Source organism: Scyliorhinus torazame, chromosome 19 (genome assembly GCF_047496885.1).
Source record: "Scyliorhinus torazame isolate Kashiwa2021f chromosome 19, sScyTor2.1, whole genome shotgun sequence".
NCBI lineage: Eukaryota > Metazoa > Chordata > Chondrichthyes > Carcharhiniformes > Scyliorhinidae > Scyliorhinus > Scyliorhinus torazame.
This window is the reverse complement of record NC_092725.1, coordinates 18,546,720-18,572,212: the sequence shown is the minus strand read 5'-3', so window position 1 is coordinate 18,572,212 and position 25,493 is coordinate 18,546,720.

Here is a 25,493-nt window from a genome sequence, read left to right as displayed (position 1 = left end):
GTTACACAGTGAGTGATCCTCACCCTGAATAAACAGTGACTCTCCACAGTTACACAGTGAGTGATCCTTACCCTGAATAAACAGTGACTCTGTACAGTTACACAGTGAGTGATCATCACCCGGAATAAACAGTGACTCTGCACAGTTACACAGTGAGTGATCATCACCCTGAATAAACAGTGGCTCTGCACAGTTACACAGCGAGTGATCCTCAGCCTGAGTAAACAGTGACTCTGCACAGTTACACAGTGAGTGATCCTCACCCTGAATAAACAGTGACTCTCCACAGTTACACAGTGAGTGATCCTTACCCTGAATAAACAGTGACTCTGTACAGTTACACAGTGAGTGATCATCACCCTGAATAAACAGTGACTCTGTACAGTTACACAGCGAGTGATCCTTACCCTGAATAAACAGTGACTATGTACAGTTACACAGTGAGTGATCCTCACCATGAATAAACAGTGACTCTCCACAGTTACACAGTGAGTGATCCTTACCCTGAATAAACAGTGACTCTGTACAGTTACACAGTGAGTGATCATCATCCTGAATAAACAGTGACTCTGTACAGTTACACAGCGAGTGATCCTTACCCTGAATAAACAGTGACTATGTACAGTTACACAGTGAGTGATCCTCACACTGAATAAACAGTGACTCTGTACAGTTACACAGCGAGTGATCCTCATCCTGAATAAACAGTGTCTCTGTACAGTTACACAGTGAGTGATCCTCACCCTGAATAAACAGTGACTCTGTACAGTTACACAGTAAGTGATCCTCACCCTGAATAAACAGTGACTCTGTACAGTTACACAGTGAGTGATCCTTACCCTGAATAAACAGTGACTCTGTACAGTTACACAGTGAGTGATCCTCACCCTGAATAAACAGTGACTCTGTACAGTTACACAGCGAGTGATCCTTCCCCTGAATAAACAGTGACTCTGTACAGTTACACAGTGAGTGATCCTCACCCTGAATAAACAGTGACTCTGTACAGTTACACAGCGAGTGATCCTCACCCTGAATAAACAGTGACTCTGTACAGTTACACAGTGAGTGATCGTTACCCTGAATACACAGTGACACTGTACAGTTACACAGTGAGTGATCATCACCCGGAATAAACAGTGACTCTGCACAGTTACACAGTGAGTGATCATCACCCTGAATAAACAGTGGCTCTGCACAGTTACACAGCGAGTGATCATCACCCTGAGTAAACAGTGACTCTGCACAGTTACACAGTGAGTGATCCTCACCCTGAATAAACAGTGACTCTGCACAGTTACACAGTGAGTGATCCTTACCCTGAATAAACAGTGACTCTGTACAGTTACACAGCGAGTGATCCTTACCCTGAATAAACAGTGACTCTGCACAGATACACAGTGAGTGATCCATACACTGAATAAACAGTGACTCTGCACAGTTACACAGTGAGTGATCCTGACCCTGAATAAACAGTGACTCTGTACAGTTACACAGTGAGTGATCCTTAACCTGAATAAACAATGATTCTGTAAAGTTACACAGTGAGTGATCCTCACCAGGAATAAACAGTGACTCTGTACAGTTACACAGTGAGTGATCGTTACCCTGAATACACAGTGACTCTGTACAGTTACACAGTGAGTGATCCTTACCCTGAATAAACAGTGACTCTGCACAGTTACACAGTGAGTGATCCTCATCCTGAATAAACAGTGACTCTGCACAGTTACACAGTGAGTGATCCATACCCTGAATAAACAGTGACCCTGCACAGTTACACAGTGAGTGATCCTTACCCTGAATAAACAATGTCTCTGTACAGTTACACAGTGAGTGACCCTCACCCTGAATAAACTGTGACTCTGTACAGTTACACAGCGAGTGATCCTCACCCTGGATAAACAGTGACTCTGCACAGTTACACAGTGAGTGATCTTCACCCTGAATAAACAGTGACTCTGCACAGTTACACAGTGAGTGATCCTTACCCTGAATAAACAGTGACTCTGGACAGTTACACAGTGAGTGATCATCACCCTGAATAAACAGTGACTCTGCACAGTTACACAGCGAGTGATCCTCACCCTGAATAAACAGTGACTCTGTACAGTTACACAGTGAGTGATCCTCACCCTGAATAAACAGTGACTCTGTACAGTTACACAGTGAGTGATCCTCACCCTGAATAAACAGTGACTCTGTACAGTTACACAGCGAGTGATCCTCACCCTGAATAAACAGTGACTCTGTACAGTTACACAGTGAGTGATCGTTACCCTGAATACACAGTGACTCTGTACAGTTACACAGTGAGTGATCATCACCCAGAATAAACAGTGACTCTGCACAGTTACACAGTGAGTGATCCTTACCCTGAATAAACAGCGACTCTGTACAGTTACACAGTGAGTGATCATCACCCTGAATAAACAGTGGCTCTGCACAGTTACACAGTGAGTGATCATCACCCTGAATAAACAGTCGCACTGCACAGTCACACAGCGAGTGATTCTCACCCTGAGTAAACAGTGACTCTGCACAGTTACACAGTGAGTGATCCTCACCCTGAATAAACAGTGACTCTCCACAGTTACACAGTGAGTGATCCTTACCCTGAATAAACAGTGACTCTGTACAGTTACACAGTGAGTGATCATCACCCTGAATAAACAGTGACTCTGTACAGTTACACAGCGAGTGATCCTTACCCTGAATAAACAGTGACTATGTACAGTTACACAGTGAGTGATCCTTACCCTGAATAAACAGCGACTCTGTACAGTTACACAGTGAGTGATCCTCACCCTGAATAAACAGTGACTCTCCAGAGTTACACAGTGAGTGATCCTTACCCTGAATAAACAGTGACTCTGTACAGTTACACAGTGAGTGATCATCATCCTGAATAAACAGTGACTCTGTACAGTTACACAGCGAGTGATCCTTACCCTGAATAAACAGTGACTATGTACAGTTACACAGTGAGTGATCCTCACACTGAATAAACAGTGACTCTGTACAGTTAAACAGCGAGTGATCCTCATCCTGAATAAACAGTGTCTCTGTACAGTTACACAGTGAGTGATCCTCACCCTGAATAAACAGTGACTCTGTACAGTTACACAGTGAGTGATCCTCACCCTGAATTAACAGTGACTCTGTACAGTTACACAGTGAGTGAACCTTACCCTGAATAAACAGTGACTCTGTACAGTTACACAGTGAGTGATCCTCACCCTGAATAAACAGTGACTCTGTACAGTTACACAGCGAGTGATCCTTACCCTGAATAAACAGTGACTCTGTACAGTTACACAGTGAGTGATCCTCACCCTGAATAAACAGTGACTCTGTACAGTTACACAGCGAGTGATCCTCACCCTGAATAAACAGTGACTCTGTACAGTTACACAGTGAGTGATCGTTACCCTGAATACACAGTGACTCCGTACAGTTACACAGTGAGTGATCATCACCCGGAATAAACAGTGACTCTGCACAGTTACACAGTGAGTGATCATCACCCTGAATAAACAGTGGCTCTGCACAGTTACACAGCGAGTGATCCTCACCCTGAGTACACAGTGACTCTGCACAGTTACACAGTGAGTGATCCTCACCCTGAATAAACAGTGACTCTGCACAGTTACACAGTGAGTGATCCTTACCCTGAATAAACAGTGACTCTGTACAGTTACACAGCGAGTGATCCTCACCCTGAATTACAGTGACTCTGTACAGTTACACAGTGAGTGATCGTTACCCTGAATACACAGTGACTCTGTACAGTTACACAGTGAGTGATCCTTCCCATGAATAAACAGTGACTCTGTACAGTTACCCAGTGAGTGATCCTTACCCTGGATAAACAATGACTCTGTACAGTTACGCAGTGAGTGATCCTCACCCGGAATAAACAGTGACTCTGTACAGTTAGTTACAAAGTGAGTGATCCTCACCATGAATAAACAGTGACTCTGTACAGTTACACAGTGAGTGATCCTCACCCTGAATAAACAGTGACTCTGTACAGTTACACAGTGAGTGATCCTTACCCTGAATAAACAATGACTCTGTACAGTTCCACAACGAGTGATCCTCACACTGAATAAACAGTGACTCTGTACAGTTCCACAGTGAGTGACCCTCACCCTGAATAAACTGTGACTCTGTACAGTTACACAGCGAGTGATTCCTAACCTGCTGAATAAACAGTGACTCTGAACAGTTACACAGCGAGTGATCCTCACCCTGAGTAAACAGTGACTCTGCACAGTTACACAGTGAGTGATCCTCACCCTGAATAAACAGTGACTCTCCACAGTTACACAGTGAGTGATCCTTACCCTGAATAAACAGTGACTCTGTACAGTTACACAGTGAGTAATCATCACCCTGAATAAACAGTGACTCTGTACAGTTACACAGCGAGTGATCCTTACCCTGAATAAACAGTGACTATGTACAGTTACACAGTGAGTGATCCTCACCATGAATAAACAGTGACTCTCCACAGTTACACAGTGAGTGATCCTCACCCTGAATAAACAGTGACTCTGTACAGTTACACAGCGAGTGATCCTTCCCCTGAATAAACAGTAACTCTGTACAGTTACACAGTGAGTGATCCTCACCCTGAATAAACAGTGACTCTGTACAGTTACACAGCGAGTGATCCTCACCCTGAATAAACAGTGACTCTGTACAGTTACACAGTGAGTGATCGTTACCCTGAATACACAGTGACTCTGTACAGTTACACAGTGAGTGATCATCACCCGGAATAAACAGTGACTCTGCACAGTTACACAGTGAGTGATCATCACCCTGAATAAACAGTGGCTCTGCACAGTTACACAGCGAGTGATCCTCACCCTGAGTAAACAGTGACTCTGCACAGTTACACAGTGAGTGATCCTCACCCTGAATAAACAGTGACTCTGCACAGTTACACAGTGTGTGATCCTTACCCTGAATAAACAGTGACTCTGTACAGTTACACAGCGAGTGATCCTTACCCTGAATAAACAGTGACTCTGCACAGTTACACAGTGAATGATCCATACACTGAATAAACAGTGACTCTGCACAGTTACACAGTGAGTGATCCTGACCCTGAATAAACAGTGACTCTGTACAGTTACACAGTGAGTGATCCTTAACCTGAATAAACAATGATTCTGTAAAGTTACACAGTGAGTGAACCTCACCAGGAATAAACAGTGACTCTGTACAGTTACACAGTGAGTGAACGTTACCCTGAATACACAGTGACTCTGTACAGTTACACAGTGAGTGATCCTTACCCTGAATAAACAGTGACTCTGCACAGTTACACAGTGAGTGATCCTCATCCTGAATAAACAGTGACTCTGCACAGTTACACAGTGAGTGATGCATACCCTGAATAAACAGTGACCCTGCACAGTTACACAGTGAGTGATCCTTACCCTGAATAAACAATGTCTCTGTACAGTTACACAGTGAGTGACCCTCACCCTGAATAAACTGTGACTCTGTACAGTTACACAGCGAGTGATCCTCACCCTGGATAAACAGTGACTCTGCACAGTTACACCGTGAGTGATCTTCACCCTGAATAAACAGTGACTCTGCACAGTTACACAGTGAGTGATCCTTACCCTGAATAAACAGTGACTCTGGACAGTTACACAGTGAGTGATCATCACCCTGAATCAACAGTGACTCTGCACAGTTACACAGCGAGTGATCCTCACCCTGAATAAACAGTGACTTTGTACAGTTACACAGTGAGTGATCCTCACCCTGAATAAACAGTGACTCTGTACAGTTACACAGTGAGTGATCCTCACCCTGAATAAACAGTGACTCTGTACAGTTACACAGCGAGTGATCCTCACCCTGAATAAACAGTGACTCTGTACAGTTACACAGTGAGTGATCGTTACCCTGAATACACAGTGACTCTGTACAGTTACACAGTGAGTGATCATCACCCAGAATAAACAGTGACTCTGCACAGTTACACAGTGAGTGATCATCACCCTGAATAAACAGTGGCTCTGCACAGTTACACAGTGAGTGATCCTTAACCTGAATAAACAGTTGCACTGCACAGTCACACAGTGAGTGATCATCACCCTGAGTAAACAGTGACTCTGCACAGTTACACAGTGAGTGATCCTCACCCTGAATAAACAGTGACTCTGCACAGTTACACAGTGAGTGATCATCACCCTGAATAAACAGTGGCACTGCACAGTCACACAGCGAGTGATCCTCACCCTGAGTAAACAGTGACTCTGCACAGTTACACAGTGAGTGATCCTCACCCTGAATAAACAGTGACTCTCCACAGTTACACAGTGAGTGATCCTTACCCTGAATAAACAGTGACTCTGTACAGTTACACAGTGAGTGATCATCACCCGGAATAAACAGTGACTCTGCACAGTTACACAGTGAGTGATCATCACCCTGAATAAACAGTGGCTCTGCACAGTTACACAGCGAGTGATCCTCACCCTGAGTAAACAGTGACTCTGCACAGTTACACAGTGAGTGATCCTCACCCTGAATAAACAGTGACTCTCCACAGTTACACAGTGAGTGATCCTTACCCTGAATAAACAGTGACTCTGTACAGTTACACAGTGAGTGATCATCACCCTGAATAAACAGTGACTCTGTACAGTTACACAGCGAGTGATCCTTACCCTGAATAAACAGTGACTATGTACAGTTACACAGTGAGTGATCCTCACCATGAATAAACAGTGACTCTCCACAGTTACACAGTGAGTGATCCTTACCCTGAATAAACAGTGACTCTGTACAGTTACACAGTGAGTGATCATCATCCTGAATAAACAGTGACTCTGTACAGTTACACAGCGAGTGATCCTTACCCTGAATAAACAGTGACTATGTACAGTTACACAGTGAGTGATCCTCACACTGAATAAACAGTGACTCTGTACAGTTACACAGCGAGTGATCCTCATCCTGAATAAACAGTGTCTCTGTACAGTTACACAGTGAGTGATCCTCACCCTGAATAAACAGTGACTCTGTACAGTTACACAGTAAGTGATCCTCACCCTGAATAAACAGTGACTCTGTACAGTTACACATTGAGTGATCCTTACCCTGAATAAACAGTGACTCTGTACAGTTACACAGTGAGTGATCCTCACCCTGAATAAACAGTGACTCTGTACAGTTACACAGCGAGTGATCCTTCCCCTGAATAAACAGTGACTCTGTACAGTTACACAGTGAGTGATCCTCACCCTGAATAAACAGTGACTCTGTACAGTTACACAGCGAGTGATCCTCACCCTGAATAAACAGTGACTCTGTACAGTTACACAGTGAGTGATCGTTACCCTGAATACACATTGACTCTGTACAGTTACACAGTGAGTGATCATCACCCGGAATAAACAGTGACTCTGCACAGTTACACAGTGAGTGATCATCACCCTGAATAAACAGTGGCTCTGCACAGTTACACAGCGAGTGATCCTCACCCTGAGTAAACAGTGACTCTGCACAGTTACACAGTGAGTGATCCTCACCCTGAATAAACAGTGACTCTGCACAGTTACACAGTGAGTGATCCTTACCCTGAATAAACAGTGACTCTGTACAGTTACACAGCGAGTGATCCTTACCCTGAATAAACAGTGACACTGCACAGTTACACAGTGAGTGATCCATACACTGAATAAACAGTGACTCTGCACAGTTACACAGTGAGTGATCCTGAGCCTGAATAAACAGTGACTCTGTACAGTTACACAGTGAGTGATCCTTAACCTGAATAAACAATGATTCTGTAAAGTTACACAGAGAGTGATCCTCACCAGGAATAAACAGTGACTCTGTACAGTTACACAGTGAGTGATCGTTACCCTGAATACACAGTGACTCTGTACAGTTACACAGTGAGTGATCCTTACCCTGAATAAACAGTGACTCTGCACAGTTACACAGTGAGTGATCCTCATCCTGAATAAACAGTGACTCTGCACAGTTACACAGTGAGTGATCCATACCCTGAATAAACAGTGACCCTGCACAGTTACACAGTGAGTGATCCTTACCCTGAATAAACAATGTCTCTGTACAGTTACACAGTGAGTGACCCTCACCCTGAATAAACTGTGACTCTGTACAGTTACACAGCGAGTGATCCTCACCCTGGATAAACAGTGACTCTGCACAGTTACACAGTGAGTGATCTTCACCCTGAATAAACAGTGACTCTGCACAGTTACACAGTGAGTGATCCTTACCCTGAATAAACAGTGACTCTGGACAGTTACACAGTGAGTGATCATCACCCTGAATAAACAGTGACTCTGCACAGTTACACAGCGAGTGATCCTCACCCTGAATAAACAGTGACTCTGTACAGTTACACAGTGAGTGATCCTCACCCTGAATAAACAGTGACTCTGTACAGTTACACAGTGAGTGATCCTCACCCTGAATAAACAGTGACTCTGTACAGTTACACAGCGAGTGATCCTCACCCTGAATAAACAGTGACTCTGTACAGTTACACAGTGAGTGATCGTTACCCTGAATACACAGTGACTCTGTACAGTTACACAGTGAGTGATCATCACCCAGAATAAACAGTGACTCTGCACAGTTACACAGTGAGTGATCCTTACCCTGAATAAACAGCGACTCTGTACAGTTACACAGTGAGTGATCATCACCCTGAGTAAACAGTGGCTCTGCACAGTTACACAGTGAGTGATCATCACCCTGAATAAACAGTCGCACTGCACAGTCACACAGCGAGTGATTCTCACCCTGAGTAAACAGTGACTCTGCACAGTTACACAGTGAGTGATCCTTACCCTGAATAAACAGTGACTCTGGACAGTTACACAGTGAGTGATCATCACCCTGAATAAACAGTGACTCTGCACAGTTACACAGTGAGTGATCCTTAACCTGAATAAACAATGATTCTGTAAAGTTACACAGAGAGTGATCCTCACCAGGAATAAACAGTGACTCTGTACAGTTACACAGTGAGTGATCGTTACCCTGAATACACAGTGACTCTGTACAGTTACACAGTGAGTGATCCTTACCCTGAATAAACAGTGACTCTGCACAGTTACACAGTGAGTGATCCTCATCCTGAATAAACAGTGACTCTGCACAGTTACACAGTGAGTGATCCATACCCTGAATAAACAGTGACCCTGCACAGTTACACAGTGAGTGATCCTTACCCTGAATAAACAATGTCTCTGTACAGTTACACAGTGAGTGACCCTCACCATGAATAAACTGTGACTCTGTACAGTTACACAGCGAGTGATCCTCACCCTGGATAAACAGTGACTCTGCACAGTTACACAGTGAGTGATCTTCACCCTGAATAAACAGTGACTCTGCACAGTTACACAGTGAGTGATCCTTACCCTGAATAAACAGTGACTCTGGACAGTTACACAGTGAGTGATCATCACCCTGAATAAACAGTGACTGCACAGTTACACAGCGAGTGATCCTCACCCTGAATAAACAGTGACTCTGTACAGTTACACAGTGAGTGATCCTCACCCTGAATAAACAGTGACTCTGTACAGTTACACAGTGAGTGATCCTCACCCTGAATAAACAGTGACTCTGTACAGTTACACAGCGAGTGATCCTCACCCTGAATAAACAGTGACTCTGTACAGTTACACAGTGAGTGATCGTTACCCTGAATACACAGTGACTCTGTACAGTTACACAGTGAGTGATCATCACCCAGAATAAACAGTGACTCTGCACAGTTACACAGTGAGTGATCCTTACCCTGAATAAACAGCGACTCTGTACAGTTACACAGTGAGTGATCATCACCCTGAATAAACAGTGGCTCTGCACAGTTACACAGTGAGTGATCATCACCCTGAATAAACAGTCGCACTGCACAGTCACACAGCGAGTGATTCTCACCCTGAGTAAACAGTGACTCTGCACAGTTACACAGTGAGTGATCCTCACCCTGAATAAACAGTGACTCTCCACAGTTACACAGTGAGTGATCCTTACCCTGAATAAACAGTGACTCTGTACAGTTACACAGTGAGTGATCATCACCCTGAATAAACAGTGACTCTGTACAGTTACACAGCGAGTGATCCTTACCCTGAATAAACAGTGACTATGTACAGTTACACAGTGAGTGATCCTTACCCTGAATAAACAGCGACTCTGTGCAGTTACACAGTGAGTGATCCTCACCCTGAATAAACAGTGACTCTCCAGAGTTACACAGTGAGTGATCCTTACCCTGAATAAACAGTGACTCTGTACAGTTACACAGTGAGTGATCATCATCCTGAATAAACAGTGACTCTGTACAGTTACACAGCGAGTGATCCTTACCCTGAATAAACAGTGACTCTGTACAGTTACACAGTGAGTGATCCTCACCCTGAATAAACAGTGACTCTGTACAGTTACACAGCGAGTGATCCTCACCCTGAATAAACAGTGACTCTGTACAGTTACACAGTGAGTGATCGTTACCCTGAATACACAGTGACTCCGTACAGTTACACAGTGAGTGATCATCACCCGGAATAAACAGTGACTCTGCACAGTTACACAGTGAGTGATCATCACCCTGAATAAACAGTGGCTCTGCACAGTTACACAGCGAGTGATCCTCACCCTGAGTACACAGTGACTCTGCACAGTTACACAGTGAGTGATCCTCACCCTGAATAAACAGTGACTCTGCACAGTTACACAGTGAGTGATCCTTACCCTGAATAAACAGTTACTCTGTACAGTTACACAGCGAGTGATCCTCACCCTGAATTACAGTGACTCTGTACAGTTACACAGTGAGTGATCGTTACCCTGAATACACAGTGACTCTGTACAGTTACACAGTGAGTGATCCTTCCCATGAATAAACAGTGACTCTGTACAGTTACCCAGTGAGTGATCCTTACCCTGGATAAACAATGACTCTGTACAGTTACGCAGTGAGTGATCCTCACCCGGAATAAACAGTGACTCTGTACAGTTAGTTACAAAGTGAGTGATCCTCACCATGAATAAACAGTGACTCTGTACAGTTACACAGTGAGTGATCCTCACCCTGAATAAACAGTGACTCTGTACAGTTACACAGTGAGTGATCCTTACCCTGAATAAACAATGACTCTGTACAGTTCCACAACGAGTGATCCTCACACTGAATAAACAGTGACTCTGTACAGTTCCACAGTGAGTGACCCTCACCCTGAATAAACTGTGACTCTGTACAGTTACACAGCGAGTGATTCCTAACCTGCTGAATAAACAGTGACTCTGAACAGTTACACAGTGAGTGATCCTCACCCTGAATAAACAATGACTCTGTACAGTTACACAGTGAGTGATCCTCACCCTGAATGAACAGTGACTCTGTACAGTTACACAGTGAGTGATCCTTACCTTGAATAAACAGTGACTCTGTACAGTTACACAGTGAGTGATCCTTACCCTGAATAAACAATGATTCTGTAAAGTTACACATTGAGTGATCCTCACCAGGAATAAACAGTGACTCTGTACAATCACACAGTGAGTGATCGTTACCCTGAATACACAGTGACTCTGTACAGTTACACAGTGATTGATTCCTAACCTGCTGAATACACAGTGACTCTGTACAGTTACACAGTGAGTGATCCTCACCCTGAATGAACAGTGACTCTGTACAGTTACACAGTGAGTGATCCTTACCCAGAATATACAGTGACTCTGTACAGTATCACAGTGAGTGATCCTGACCCTGAATAAACAGTGACTCTGTACAGTTACACAGTGAGTGATCTTCAGCCTGACGAAACAGTGGCTGTACATTTACACAATGAGTGATCCTTACCCTGAATAAACAGTGACTCTGTGCAGTTACACAGCGAGTGATCCTTACCCTGAATCAACAGTGACTCTGTACAGTTACACAGTGAGTGATCCTGACCCTGAATCAACAGTGACTCTGTACAGTTACACAGTGAGTGATCCTCACGCTGAATAAACTGTGACTCTGTACAGTTACACAGTGAGTGATCCTTACCCTGAATAAACAGTGACACTGTACAGTTACACAGTGAGTGATCCTGACCCTGAATCAACAGTGACTCTGTACAGTTACACAGTGAGTGATCCTCACGCTGAATAAACTGTGACTCTGTACAGTTACACAGTGAGTGATCCATACCCTGAATAAACAATGTCTCTGTACAGTTACACAGTGAGTGATCCTCACCCTGAATGAACAGTGACTCTGTGTAGCGCACAAAGACTCCGAGAGACGAATAGAGTGAAGTCGATGAGGCTTTATTAAGCGTGACTGTTCCCCCGCAGTTCAGTAATAGACTGGCCTGCGGGGGAGGATTCCTGGTTCTTATACTCCGGCTTCAGGGCGGAGCTAGAGGTCAACGGCCAACCAGGACCCGGGATCTGTCAGCCAATGACATCACGGCTTCACAGTCCCACATGACCCCTAATGCATACTGCCACATTCACCCCTTGTTAATAATGAACCCGGCGGGGTGATGCTTCGCATGGTGGTAGGGGTTTACAAGGCTGGTCCTGGGAGGAAAACTTTTGCATGTCATTACAGTATGTACAAGTTTTTTTTTTTGTTTCGAACTATTTACAGTAATCGTCAGGAGAAAAAGACAAAAGGTTCTCGTTAAAGTCCACATATTGTAGTGTTAGATCGACGCCACGAGTCGGTCGGACGGTCTGGTCGTCCGTGTCGATCGCCTCGGCCCCGGTGGTGGTGGTAGTGCTTGTACCAGTGTTGTCACCTGCAGGAGCCGTACGGTTTCAGCTTGGGCTTGATTCTTGGTCGGTGCTGAGGGGAGGAGGACTGATCCTCCTGGGAAGGGGGCGGTCGAGGGGTGCGGCGGTGGCAGGAAGGGGGTGATTGGTGTCGGGGTGGTGTGTGTGTTGCCGGCGGGCGCCAGATCTCGCAGGGATACCGTGTCCTGTCGGCCGTCGGGGTACTCCACGTAAGCGTACTACGGGTTCGCGTGGAGGAGGTGAACCGTCTCGACCAACGGGTCTGACTTGTGCGCCCGCACATATTTTCGGAGCAAGTTGGGTCCTGGGGCGCCAGCCAGGTCGGCAGCGACGTTCCGGAGGAGGACTTCCTGGGGAAGACAAGGAGGCGTTCATGAGGCGTTTGGTTAGTGGTGGTACACAGTAGCGACCGGATGGAGTGGAGAGCATCTGGGAGGACCTCCTGCCACCGGGAAACTGGGAGGTCCCTGGACCGTAGGGCCAGTAGGACGGTCTTCCAGACCGTGCCGTTCTCCCTCTCTACTTGCCCGTTCCCCCGGGGGTTGTAGCTGGTCGTCCTGCTCGAGGTTATACCCTTGCTGAGCAGGAACTGGCGCAGCTCGTCACTCATGAAGGAGGACCCCCTGTCGCTGTGGATGTATGCGGGGCAACCGAACAGTGTGAATATGGTGCTAAGGGCTTTAATAACTGTGGCCGCTGTCATGTCGGAGCAGGGGATGGCGAAGGGGAAACGGGAGTACTCGTCCACCATATCAAGGAAGTATGTGTTGCGGTCGGTGGAGGGGGGGGGCCCTTTGAAATCCAGACTGAGGCGTTCAAAGGGGCGGGAAGCCTTAATCAGGTGCGCACCATCCGGCCTGAAAAAGTGCGGTTTGCACTCTGCGCAGATGTGGCAGTTCCTGGTGACTGTACGGACCTCCTCCACAGAGTAGGGGAGGTTGCGGGACTTAATAAAGTGGTAGAACCGAGTGACCCCCGGGTGGCAGAGGTCCTCGTGGAGGGTTTGGAGGCGGTTAATTTGTGCGTTGGCACATGTGCCGCGGGATAGGGCATCGGACGGCACATTAAGCTTTCCGGGACGGTACAGGATCTCATAGTTGAAGGTGGAGAGTTCGATCCTCCACCTTAAGATCTTGTCGTTTTTGATTTTGCCCCGCTGTGCATTATCGAACATGAAGGCTACCGACCATTGGTCAGTGAGGAGAGTGAATCTCCTTCCCGAAAGGTAATGCCTCCAATGTCGCACAGCTTCCACTATGGCTTGGGCTTCCTTTTCCACTGAGGAGTGGCGGATTTCTGAAGCGTGGAGGGTCCGGGAGAAAAAGGCCACGGGTCTGCCCGCTTGGTTAAGGGTGGCCGCCAGAGCTACGTCGGAGGCGTCGCTCTCGACCTGGAAGGGGAGGGACTCGTCGATGGCGTGCATCGTGGCCTTCGCGATATCCGCTTTGATACGGCTGAAGGCCTGGCAAGCCTCTGTCGACAGAGGGAAGGTCGTGGTCTGTATTAGGGGGCGGGCCTTGTCTGCGCACTGGGGGACCCACTGGTCGTAATATGAAAAGAACCCAAGGCAGCGTTTTAGGGCTTTTGAGCAGTGCGGGAGGGGAAATTCCATGAGGGCGCGCATACGTTCGGGGTCGGGGCCTATTATCCCATTGCGCACTACGTAGCCCAAGATGGCTAGCCGGTTTGTGCTAAAAACGCACTTGTCCTCGTTGTATGTGAGGTTCAAGGCTTTAGCGGTCTGGAGGAATTTTTGGAGGTTGGCGTCGTGGTCCTGCTGGTCGTGGCCGCAGATGGTTACATTGTCGAGATACGGGAACGTGGCCCGCAACCCGTGTTGATCAACCATTCGGTCCATCTCTCGTTGGAAGACCGAGACCCCGTTTGTGACGCCAAATGGGACCCTTAGGAAGTGGTATAATCGCCCGTCTGCCTCGAAGGCTGTGTACTTGCGGTCACTTGGGCGGATGGGGAGCTGATGGTAGGCGGACTTGAGGTCCACGGTGGAGAAGACCTTATATTGGGCAATCCAATTGACCATGTCGGATATGCGGGGGAGAGGGTACGCATCTAGTTGTGTGTACCTGTTGATGGTCTGGCTATAGTCTATGACCATCCTTTGCTTCTCCCCTGTCTTTACTACTGCCACCTGTGCTCTCCAGGGACTATTGCTGGCCTGGATTATGCCCTCCTTCAGTAGCCGCTGGGCTTTGGACCGAATGAAGGTCCGGTCCTGGGCGCTGTACCGTCTGCTCCTAGTGGCGACGGGTTTGCAATCCGGGGTGAGGTTTGCAAACAAGGATGGGGGCTCAACCTTGAGGGTTGCGAGGGCGCAGATAGTGAGTGGGGGTATTGGGCCGCCGAATTGGAAGGTTAGGCTCTGCAGATTGCACTGGAAATCTAATCCCAGTAATGTGGGCGCGCAGAGTTGGGGAAGGACGTAGAGCCGGTAGTTTTTGAACTCCCTCCCTTGCACCGTTAGGGTAACTATGCAGAAGACTTTAATCTGTACGGAGTGGGATCCTGCAGCTAGGGAAATCTTTTGTGCGCTGGGACGGATGGTCAAAGAACAGCGTCTTACCGTGTCGGGGTGGATGAAGCTTTCCGTGCTCCCGGAGTCGACCAGGCATGGTGTCTCGTGCCCGTTTATCAGCACCGTTGTCGTCGTCTGGAGCGTCCGGGGCCGAGCTTGGTCCAGCGTCATTGAGGCCAGACGTGATCGTAGTGCTTGGGCGTCTTCTTCGAACCCCGCGGAGCCGTCGACACTGGGGTCCGTTGTTGCCGTCCAAGATGGCGGCGGGGGTGAACAAAATGGCTGCCCCCATGCATCGCACATGGCTGGGGCTCACAAGATGGCGGCGGGGGTGGACAAAATGGCCGTCCCCATGCGTCGCACAGGTCTGGGTGGCCCAAGATGGCGGCGCCCCTCCTCCCCTCGTGGTGGCCGGGACCCAAAATGGCGGCGCCTGCGGGTCGCACATGGGGCGCTGGGGGGGTTGGGGAGCGTTAGGAACGCGCAGGTCACCTTGTTCTCCGGGGACAGCGGTGGCTGGGACCCAAAGTGGTTGCACCTGCGGGTCGTACATGGGGCGCGGGGGGGGCTGGGGAGCGTTAGAGATGCGCAGAACTCCCTCTTCTCCGGGGACAGCGGTGGCCGGGACCCAAAATGGTTGCGCCTGCGGGTCGTACATGGGGCGCTGGGGGGGTTGGGGAGCGTAAGAAGCTCGCAGGGCTCCTTGTTCTCCTGGGACAGCGGCGGCCTCGCGGGATCGGCACACAGCCGCGAAATGGCCCTTTTTCCTGCAGCTCTTGCAGATCGCTGCGCGGGCCGGGCAGCGCTGCCGGGGGTGTTTCGCCTGGCCGCAGAAATAGCAGCGGGCCCCCCCGGGACGACTTGATGTCTGAACCGTGCAAGCCTGTGGGGTGGTCGGGGGGGGGGGGTTTGTCGCGACGGGTGCGTACGGAGCCCAATGGGCTGCCGCGCGGTCGGGGCCGTAGGCGCGGGCGTTTCAGGCGGCCACGTCCAGGGAGGCTGCTAGGGCCCGGGCCTCAGAGTCCTAGCGACTCTTTTTCTAAAAGTCTTTGGCGGATTTGGGGAGAGTTCATACTTGCCACAAAAGCATCGTGCATTAACATGTCCGTGTGTTCAATCGCGTTCACTGGCGGGCAGCTTCAGGCTCTTCCCAAAATTAGCAGCGCGGCGTAGAAATCATCTATCGATTCTCCGGGACCTTGCCGTCTCGTTGCGAGTTGGTAGCGAGCGTAGATCTGGTTCACTGGGCGAACATAGATGCTCTTTAGTGCTGCGAACGGCGTCTGGAAATCCTCTGCGTCTTCTATGAGAGGGTAAATTTCCGGGCTTACCCTCGAGTGCAGGACCTGTAGTTTCTGGTCTTCTGTGACCCGGCCGGGGGCCGTTCTGAGGTAGGCCTCGAAACAAATCTGCCAGTGTTTAAAAACTGCTGCTGAGTTCACTGCGTGGGGGCTGATCCTCAGGCATTCCAGGACGATCCTGAGCTCCATAGTCCTTTAAGCACGCTTAATAAATTGTAGCGCACAAAGACTCCGAGAGACGAATAGAGGTGACGTCGATGAGGCTTTATTAAGCGTGACTTGTTCCCGCAGTTCAGTAATAGACTGGCCTGCGGGGGAGGATTCCTGGTTCTAATACTACGCCTTCAGGGCGGAGCAAGAGGTCAACGGCCAACCAGGACCCGGGATCTGTCAGCCAATGACATCACGGCTTCACAGTCCCACATGACCCCTAATGCATACTACCACACTCTGTACAGTGACACAGCGAGTGATCCTCACCCTAAATAAACAGTGTCTCTGTACAGTTACACAGTGAGTGATCCTTACCCTGAAGAAACAGTGATTCTGTACAGTTACACAGTGAGTGATTCCTAACCTGCTGAATAAACAATGACCCTGTACAGTTACACAGTGAGTGATCCTTACCCAGAATAAACAGTGACTCTGTACAGTTACACAGAGAGTGATCCTTACCCTGAATAAACAATGACTTTGTACAGTTACACAGCGAGTGATCCTTACTCTGAATAAACAGTGACTCTGTACAGTTACACAGCGAGTGATCCTTACCCTGAATAAACAGCGACTCTGCACAGTTACACAGTGAGTGATCCTTACCCTGAATAAACAGTGACTCTGCACAGTTACACAGTGAGTGATCCTTACCCTGAATAAACAGCGACTCTGTACATTTACACAGTGAGTGATCCTTACCCTGAATAAACAATGACTGTACAGTTACACAGCGAGTGATCCTTACCCTGAATAAACAGCGACTCTGCACAGTTACACAGTGAGTGATCCTTACCCTGAATAAACAGCGACGCTGCACAGTTACACAGTGAGTGATCCTTACCCTGAATAAACAGTGAATCTGTACAGTTACACAGTGAGTGATCCTTACCCTGAATAAACAGTGACTCTGTACAGTTACACAGTGAGTGAACCATACCTTGAATAAACAATGACTCTGTACAGTTACACAGCGAGTGATCGTGACCCTGAATAAACAGGGACTCTGTACAGTTACACAGTGAGTGACCCTTACCCTGAATAAACAGTGACTCTGTACAGTTACACAGCGAGTGATCCTTACCCTGAATAAACAGTGACTCTGTACAGTTACACAGTGAGTGATCCTCACCAGGAATAAACAGTGACTCTGTACAGTTACACAGTGAGTGATCGTTACCCTGAATACACAGTGACTCTGTACAGTTACACAGTGAGTGATCCTTCCCATGAATAAACAGTGACTCTGTACAGTTACACAGTGAGTGATCCTTACCCTGAATAAACAATGATTCTGCAAAGTTACACAGTGAGTGATCCTCACCAGGAATAAACAGTGACTCTGTACAGTTACACAGTGAGTGATCCTTACGCTGAATAAACAGTGACTCTGTACAGTTACACAGCGAGTGATCCTTACCCTGAATCAACAGTGACTCTGTACAGTTACACAGTGAGTGATCCTCACCCTGAATAAACTGTGACTCTGTACAGTTACACAGCAAGTGATTCCTAACCTGCTGAATAAACAGTGACTCTGTACAGTTACACAGTGAGTGATCCTCACCCTGAATAAACAATGACTCTGTACAGTTACACAGTGAGTGCTCCTCACCCTGAACAAACTGTGACTCTGTACAGTTACACAGCGAGTGATCCTTACCATGAATAAACAGTGACTCTGTACAGTTACACAGCGAGTGATCCTTACCCTGAGTAAACAGTGACTCTGTACAGTTACACAGTGAGTGATCCTTACCCTGAATAAACTGTGACTCTGTACAGTTACAGTACGAAGTCTTACAACACCAGGTTAAAGTCCAACATGTTTGTTTCGATGTCACTAGCTTTCGGAGCGCTGCTCCTTCCTCAGGTGAATGAAGAGGTCTGTTCCAGAAACACATATATAGACAAATTCAAAGATGCCAAACAATGCTTGGAATGCGAGCATTAGCAGGTGATTAAATCTTTACAGATCCAGAGATGGGGTAACCCCAGGTTAAAGAGGTGTGAATTGCATCAAGCCAGGACAGTTGGTAGGATTTCGCAGGCCAGATGGTGGGGGATGAATGTAATGCGACATGAATCCCAGGTCCCGGTTGAGGCCGCACTCATGTGTGCGAAACTTGGCTATAAGTTTCTGCTCGGCGATTCTGCGTTGTCGCGTGTCCTGAAGGCCGCCTTGGAGAACGCTTACCCGGAGATCACAGGCTGAATGCCCTTGACTGCTGAAGTGTTCCCCGACTGGAAGGGATCATTCCTGACTGGTGATTGTTGCACGATGTCCGTTCATTTGTTGTCGCAGCGTTTGCATGGTCTCGCCAATGTACCACGCCTCGGGACATCCCCCCCTGCAGCGCATGAGGTAGGCAACGTTGGCCGAGTCGCACGAGTATGTACCGCGTACCTGGTGGGTGGTGTTCTCACGTGTAATGGTGGTATCCATGTCGATGATCTGGCACGTCTTGCAGAGATTGCCATGGCAGGGTTGTGTGGTGTCGTGGTCACTGTTCTGAAGACTGGGTAGTTTGCTGCAAACAATGGTTTGTTTGAGGTTGCGCGGTTGTTTGAAGGCAAGTAGTGGGGGTGTGGGGACGACCCCGGCAAGACGTTCATCATCATCAATGACGTGTTGAAGGCTGTGAAGAAGATGACGTAGTTTCTCCGCTCCGGGAAAGTACTGGACGACGAAGGGTATTCTGTCGGTTGTGTCCCATGTTTGTCTTCTGAGGAGGTCGGTCCAGTTTTTCGCTGTGGCGCGTTGGAACTGTCGATCGATGAGTCGAGTGCCATACCCCGTTCGTACGAGGGCATCTTTCAACGTCTGTTACGCTCCTCCTCGTCTGAGCAGATCCTGTGTATACGGAGCGTCATGAGGTTATCCGTGGGTTTGCGGTAAAGTGAAGTGCTGAGGTGACCGTCCTTGATGGAGATGAGTGTGTCCAAGAATGCAACTGATTTTGGAGAGTAGTCCATGGTGAGTCTGATGGTTGGATGGAACTTATTGATGTCATCGTGTAGTCGTTTCAGTGATTCTTCGTCGTGGGTCCAAAGGAAAAAAATGTCATCGATGTATCTGGTGCACAATACCCTTCGTCGTCCAGTACTTCCCCGGAGCGGAGAAACTACGTCATCTTCTTCACAGCCTTCAACACGTCATTGATGACGATGAACATCTTGCCAAGGTCATCCCCACACCCCCACTACTTGCCTTCAAACAACCGCACAACCTCAAACGAACCATTGTTTGCAGCAAACTACCCAGTCTTCAGAACAGTGACCACGACACCACACAACCCTGTCATGGCAATCTCTGCAAGACGTGCCAGATCATCGACATGGATACCACTATTACACGTGAGAACACCACCCACCAGGTACGCGGTACATACTCGTGCGACTCGGCCAACGTTGTCTACCTCATACGCTGCAGGAAAGGATGTCCCGAAGCGTGGTACATTGGCGAGACCATGCAGACGCTGCGACAAAGAATGAATGGACATCGCGCAACAATCACCAGGCAGGAATGTTCCCTTCCAGTCGGGGAACACTTCAGCAGTCAAGGGCATTCAGCCTCTGATCTCCGGGTAAGCGTTCTCCAAGGCGGCCTTCAGGACCTGCGACAACGCAGAATCGCCGAGCAGAAACTTATAGCCAAGTTCCACACACATGAGTGCGGCCTCAACCGGGTCCTGGGATTCATGTCACATTACATTCATCCCCCACCATCTGGCCTGCGAAATCCTACCAACTGTCCTGGCTTGAGACAATTCACACCTCTTTAACCTGGGGTTACTCCTTCTCTGGATCTGTAAAGATTTAATCTCCTGCTAATGCTCGCATTCCAAACATGGTCTGGCATCTTTGAATTTGTCTATATATGTGTTTCTGGAACAGACCTCTTCATTCACCTGAGGAAGGAGCAGCGCTCCGAAAGCTAGTGACATCGAAACAAACCTGTTGGACTTTAACCTGGTGTTGTAAGACTTCGTACTGTGCTCACCCCAGTCCATCGCCGGCATCTCCACATCACAGTTACACAGTGAGTGATCCTCACCCTGAATAAACAGTGACTCTGTACAGGTACACAGTGAGTGATCCTCACCCTGAATAAACAGTGACTCTGTACAGTTACACAGTGAGTGATTCTTACCCTGAATTAACAGTGACTCTGTACAGTGACATAGTGAGCGATCCTTACCCTGCTGAATAAACAATGACTATGTACAGTTACACAGCGAGTGATCCTCACCCTGAATAAACAGTGACTATGTACAGTTACAGTGAGTGAACCTTACCCTGAATAAACAGTGACTCTGTACAGTTACACAGTGAGTGTTTCTTACCCTGAATTAACAGTGACTCTATACAGTGACATAGTGAGCGATCCTTACCCTGCTGAATAAACAATGACGATGTACAGTTACATAGCGAGTGATCCTCACGCTGAATAAACAGTGACTATGTACAGTTACACAGTGAGTGATCCTTACGCTGAATAAACAGTGACTATGTACAGTTACACAGTGAGTGATCCTTACCCTGAATAAACAGTGACACTGTACAGTTACACAGTGAGTGATCCTCACGCTGAATAAACAGTGACTATGTACAGTTACACAGTGAGTGATCCTCACCCTGAATAAGCAGTGACGCTGTACAGTTACACAGTGAGTGATCCTTGCCCTGAATAAAAAGTGACTCTGTACAGGTACAGAGTGAGTGATCCTCACCCTGAATAAAAAGTGACTCTGTACAGTTTCACTGTGAGTGATCCATACCCAGAATAAATCGTGACACTTTACAGTTACACAGTGAGTGATCCCCACCCTGAATAAACAGTGACTCTGTACAGTTACACAGTGAGTGATCCTCACCCTGAATAAACAGTGACTCTGCACTGTTACACAGTGAGTGATCCTTACCGTGAATAAACAGTGACTCTGTAGAGGTACACAGTGAGTGATCCTCACCCTGAATAAACAGTGACTCTGTACAATTACACAGTGAGTGATCCTTCCCCTGAATAAACAGTGACTCTGCACAGTTACACAGTGAGTGATCTTTACCCTGAATAAACAGTGACTCTGTACAGTTACACAGTGTGTGATCCTTACTCTGCTGAATAAGCATTGACTCTGTACAGTTACACAGTGAGTGATCCTCACCCTGAATAAAGAGTGTCTCTGTACAGTTACAAAGTGAATGATCCTTACCCTGAATAAACAGTGACTCTGTACAGTTACACAGCGAGTGATCCTTACACTGAATAAACAGTGACTCTGTACAGTTACACAGTGAGTGATCCTTACCCTGAATAAACAGTGACTCTATAGTTGCACAGAGAGTGATCCTTACACAGAATAAACAGTTACTCCTTACAGTTACGCAGAGAGTGATTCTCGCCCTGAATAAACAGTGACTCTGGACAGTTACACAGTGAGTGATCCCCACCCTGAATAAACAGTGACTCTGTACAGTTCCACAGTGAGTGATCCTTACCCTGAATAAACAGTGACTCTGTACAGTTACACAGTAAGTTATCCTCACCGTGAATAAACAGTGACTCTGTGCAGTTACACAGAGAGTGATCCTCGCCCTGAATAAACACTGACTCTAAACATTTACACAGTGAGTGATCCTTACCCTGAATAAAAAGTGACTCTGTCCAGTTACACAGTGAGTGATCCTTACCCTGAATAAACAGTAATCTGTACATTTACACAATGAGTGATGCTCACCCTGAATAAACAGTGACTCTGTACAGTTCCACAGTGAGTGATCCTTACCCTGGATCAACAGTGACTCTGTCCAGTTACACAGTGAGTGATCCTTACCCTGAATAAACAGTGACTCTGTACATTTACACAGTGAGTGATCCTCACCAGGAATAAACAGTGACTCTGTACAGTTACACAGTGAGTGATGCTCACCCTGAATAAACAGTGATTCTGCACAGTTACAGTGAGTGATCCTTCCCCTGAATAAACAGTGACTCTGCACAGTTACACAGTGAGTTATCCTTACCCTGAATAAACAGTGATTCTGCACAGTTACAGTGAGTGATCCTTACCCTGAATAAACAGTGACTCTGTACTGTTACACAGTGAGTGATCTTTACCCTGAATAAACAGTGACTATGTTCAGTTACACAGTGAGTGATCCTCACCCTGAATAAGCTGTGTCTCTGTACAGCTACACAGCTAGTGATCCTTATCCTGAATAAACAGTGACTCTGTACTGTTACACAGTGAGTGATCCTTCCCCTGAATAAACAGTGATTCTGCACAGTTACAGTGAGTGATCCTTACCCTGAATAAACAGTGACTCTGTACAGTTACACAGTGAGTGATCTTTACCCTGAATAAACAGTGACTATGTTCAGTTACACAGTGAGTGATCCTTACCCTGAATAAACAGTGACTCTGTACTTCTACACAGTGAGTGATCCTTACCCTGAATAAACAGTAACTCTTTACAGTTGCACAGTGAGTGATCCTTGCCCTGAATAAACAGTGACTCTGTACAGTTACACAGTGAGTGATCCTCACCCTGAATAAAGAGTGACTCTGTACTGTTACACAGTGAGTGATCCTTACCGTGAATAAACAGTGACTCTGTACAGGTACACAGTGAGTGATCCTCACCCTGAATAAACAGTGACTCCGTACAATTACACAGTGAGTGATCCTTACCCAGAATAAACAGTGACTCTGTACTGTAACACAGTGAGTGATCATCACCCTGAATAAACTGTGACTCTGACCCGTTACACTGAATGATCCTTACCCTGAATAAACAGTGAATCTGTACAGTTGCACAGTAAGTTGTACTCACCGTGAATAAACAGTGACTCTGTGCAGTTACACAGAGAGTGATCCTCGCCCTGAATAAACACTGACTCTAAACATTTACACAGTGAGTGATCCTTACCCTGAATAAAAATTGACTCTGTCCAGTGACACAGTGAGTGATCCTTACCCTGAATAAACAGTAATCTGTACATTTACACAATGAGTGATGCTCACCCTGAATAAACAGTGACTCTGTACAGTTCCACAGTGAGTGATCCTTACCCTGGATCAACAGTGACTCTGTCCAGTTACACAGTGAGTGATCCTTACCCTGCTGAATAAACAGTGATCTGTACATTTACACAGTGAGTGATCCTCACCAGGAATAAACAGTGACTCTGTACAGTTACACAGTGAGTGATGCTCACCTGAATAAACAGTGATTCTGCACAGTTACAGTGAGTGATCCTTCCGCTGAATAAACAGTGACTCTGCACAGTGACACAGTGAGTTATCCTTACCCTGAATAAACAGTGATTCTGCACAGTTACAGTGACTGATCCTTACCCTGAATAAACAGTGACTCTGTACTGTTACACAGTGAGTGATCTTTACCCTGAATAAACAGTGACTATGTTCAGTTACACAGTGAGTGATCCTCACCCTGAATAAGCTGTGACTCTGTACAGCTACACAGCTAGTGATCCTTATCCTGAATAAACAGTGACTCTGTACAGTTACACAGTGAGTGATCCTTCCCCTGAATAAACAGTGATTCTGCACAGTTACAGTGAGTGATCCTTACCCTGAATAAACAGTGACTCTGTACAGTTACACAGTGAGTGATCTTTACCCTGAATAAACAGTGACTATGTTCAGTTACACAGTGAGTGATCCTCACCCTGAATAAGCTGTGACTCTGTACAGCTACACAGCTAGTGATCCTTATCCTGAATAAACAGTGACTCTGTACAGTTACACAGTGAGTGATCCTTCCCCTGAATAAACAGTGATTCTGCACAGTTACAGTGAGTGATCCTTACCCTGAATAAACAATGACTCTGTACAGTTACACAGTGAGTGATCCTTACCCTGAATAAACAGTAACTCTTTACAGTTACACAGTGAGTGATCCTTGCCCTGAATAGACAGTGACTCTGTACAGGTACACAGTGAGTGATCCTCACCCTTAATAAACAGTGACTCTGTACAGTTACACAGTGAGTGATTCTTACCCTGAATTAACAGTGACTCTGTACAGTGACATAGTGAGCGATCCTTACCCTGCTGAATAAACAATGACTATGTACAGTTACACAGCGAGTGATCCTCACCCTGAATAAACAGTGACTCTGTACAGTTACAGTGAGTGAACCTTACCCTGAATAAACAGTGCCTCTGTACAGTTACACAGTGAGTGATTCTTACCCTGAATTAACAGTGACTCTGTACAGTGACATAGTGAGCGACCCTTACCCTGCTGAATAAACAATGACGATGTACAGTTACATAGCGAGTGAACATCACCCTGAATAAACAGTGACTATGTACAGTTACACAGTGAGTGATCCTCGCCCTGAATAAGCAGTGACGCTGTACTTTTACACAGTGAGTGATCCTTACCCTGAATAAACAGTGACTCTGTACAGTTACACAGTGAGTGATCCTTACCCTGAATAAACAGTGACTCTGTACAGTTACACAGTGAGTGATCCTCACCCTGAATAAAAAGTGACTCTGTACAGTTTCACTGTGAGTGATCCATACCCAGAATAAACAGCGGCTCTGTACAGTGACACAGTGAGTGATCCCCACCCTGAATAACAGTGACTCTGT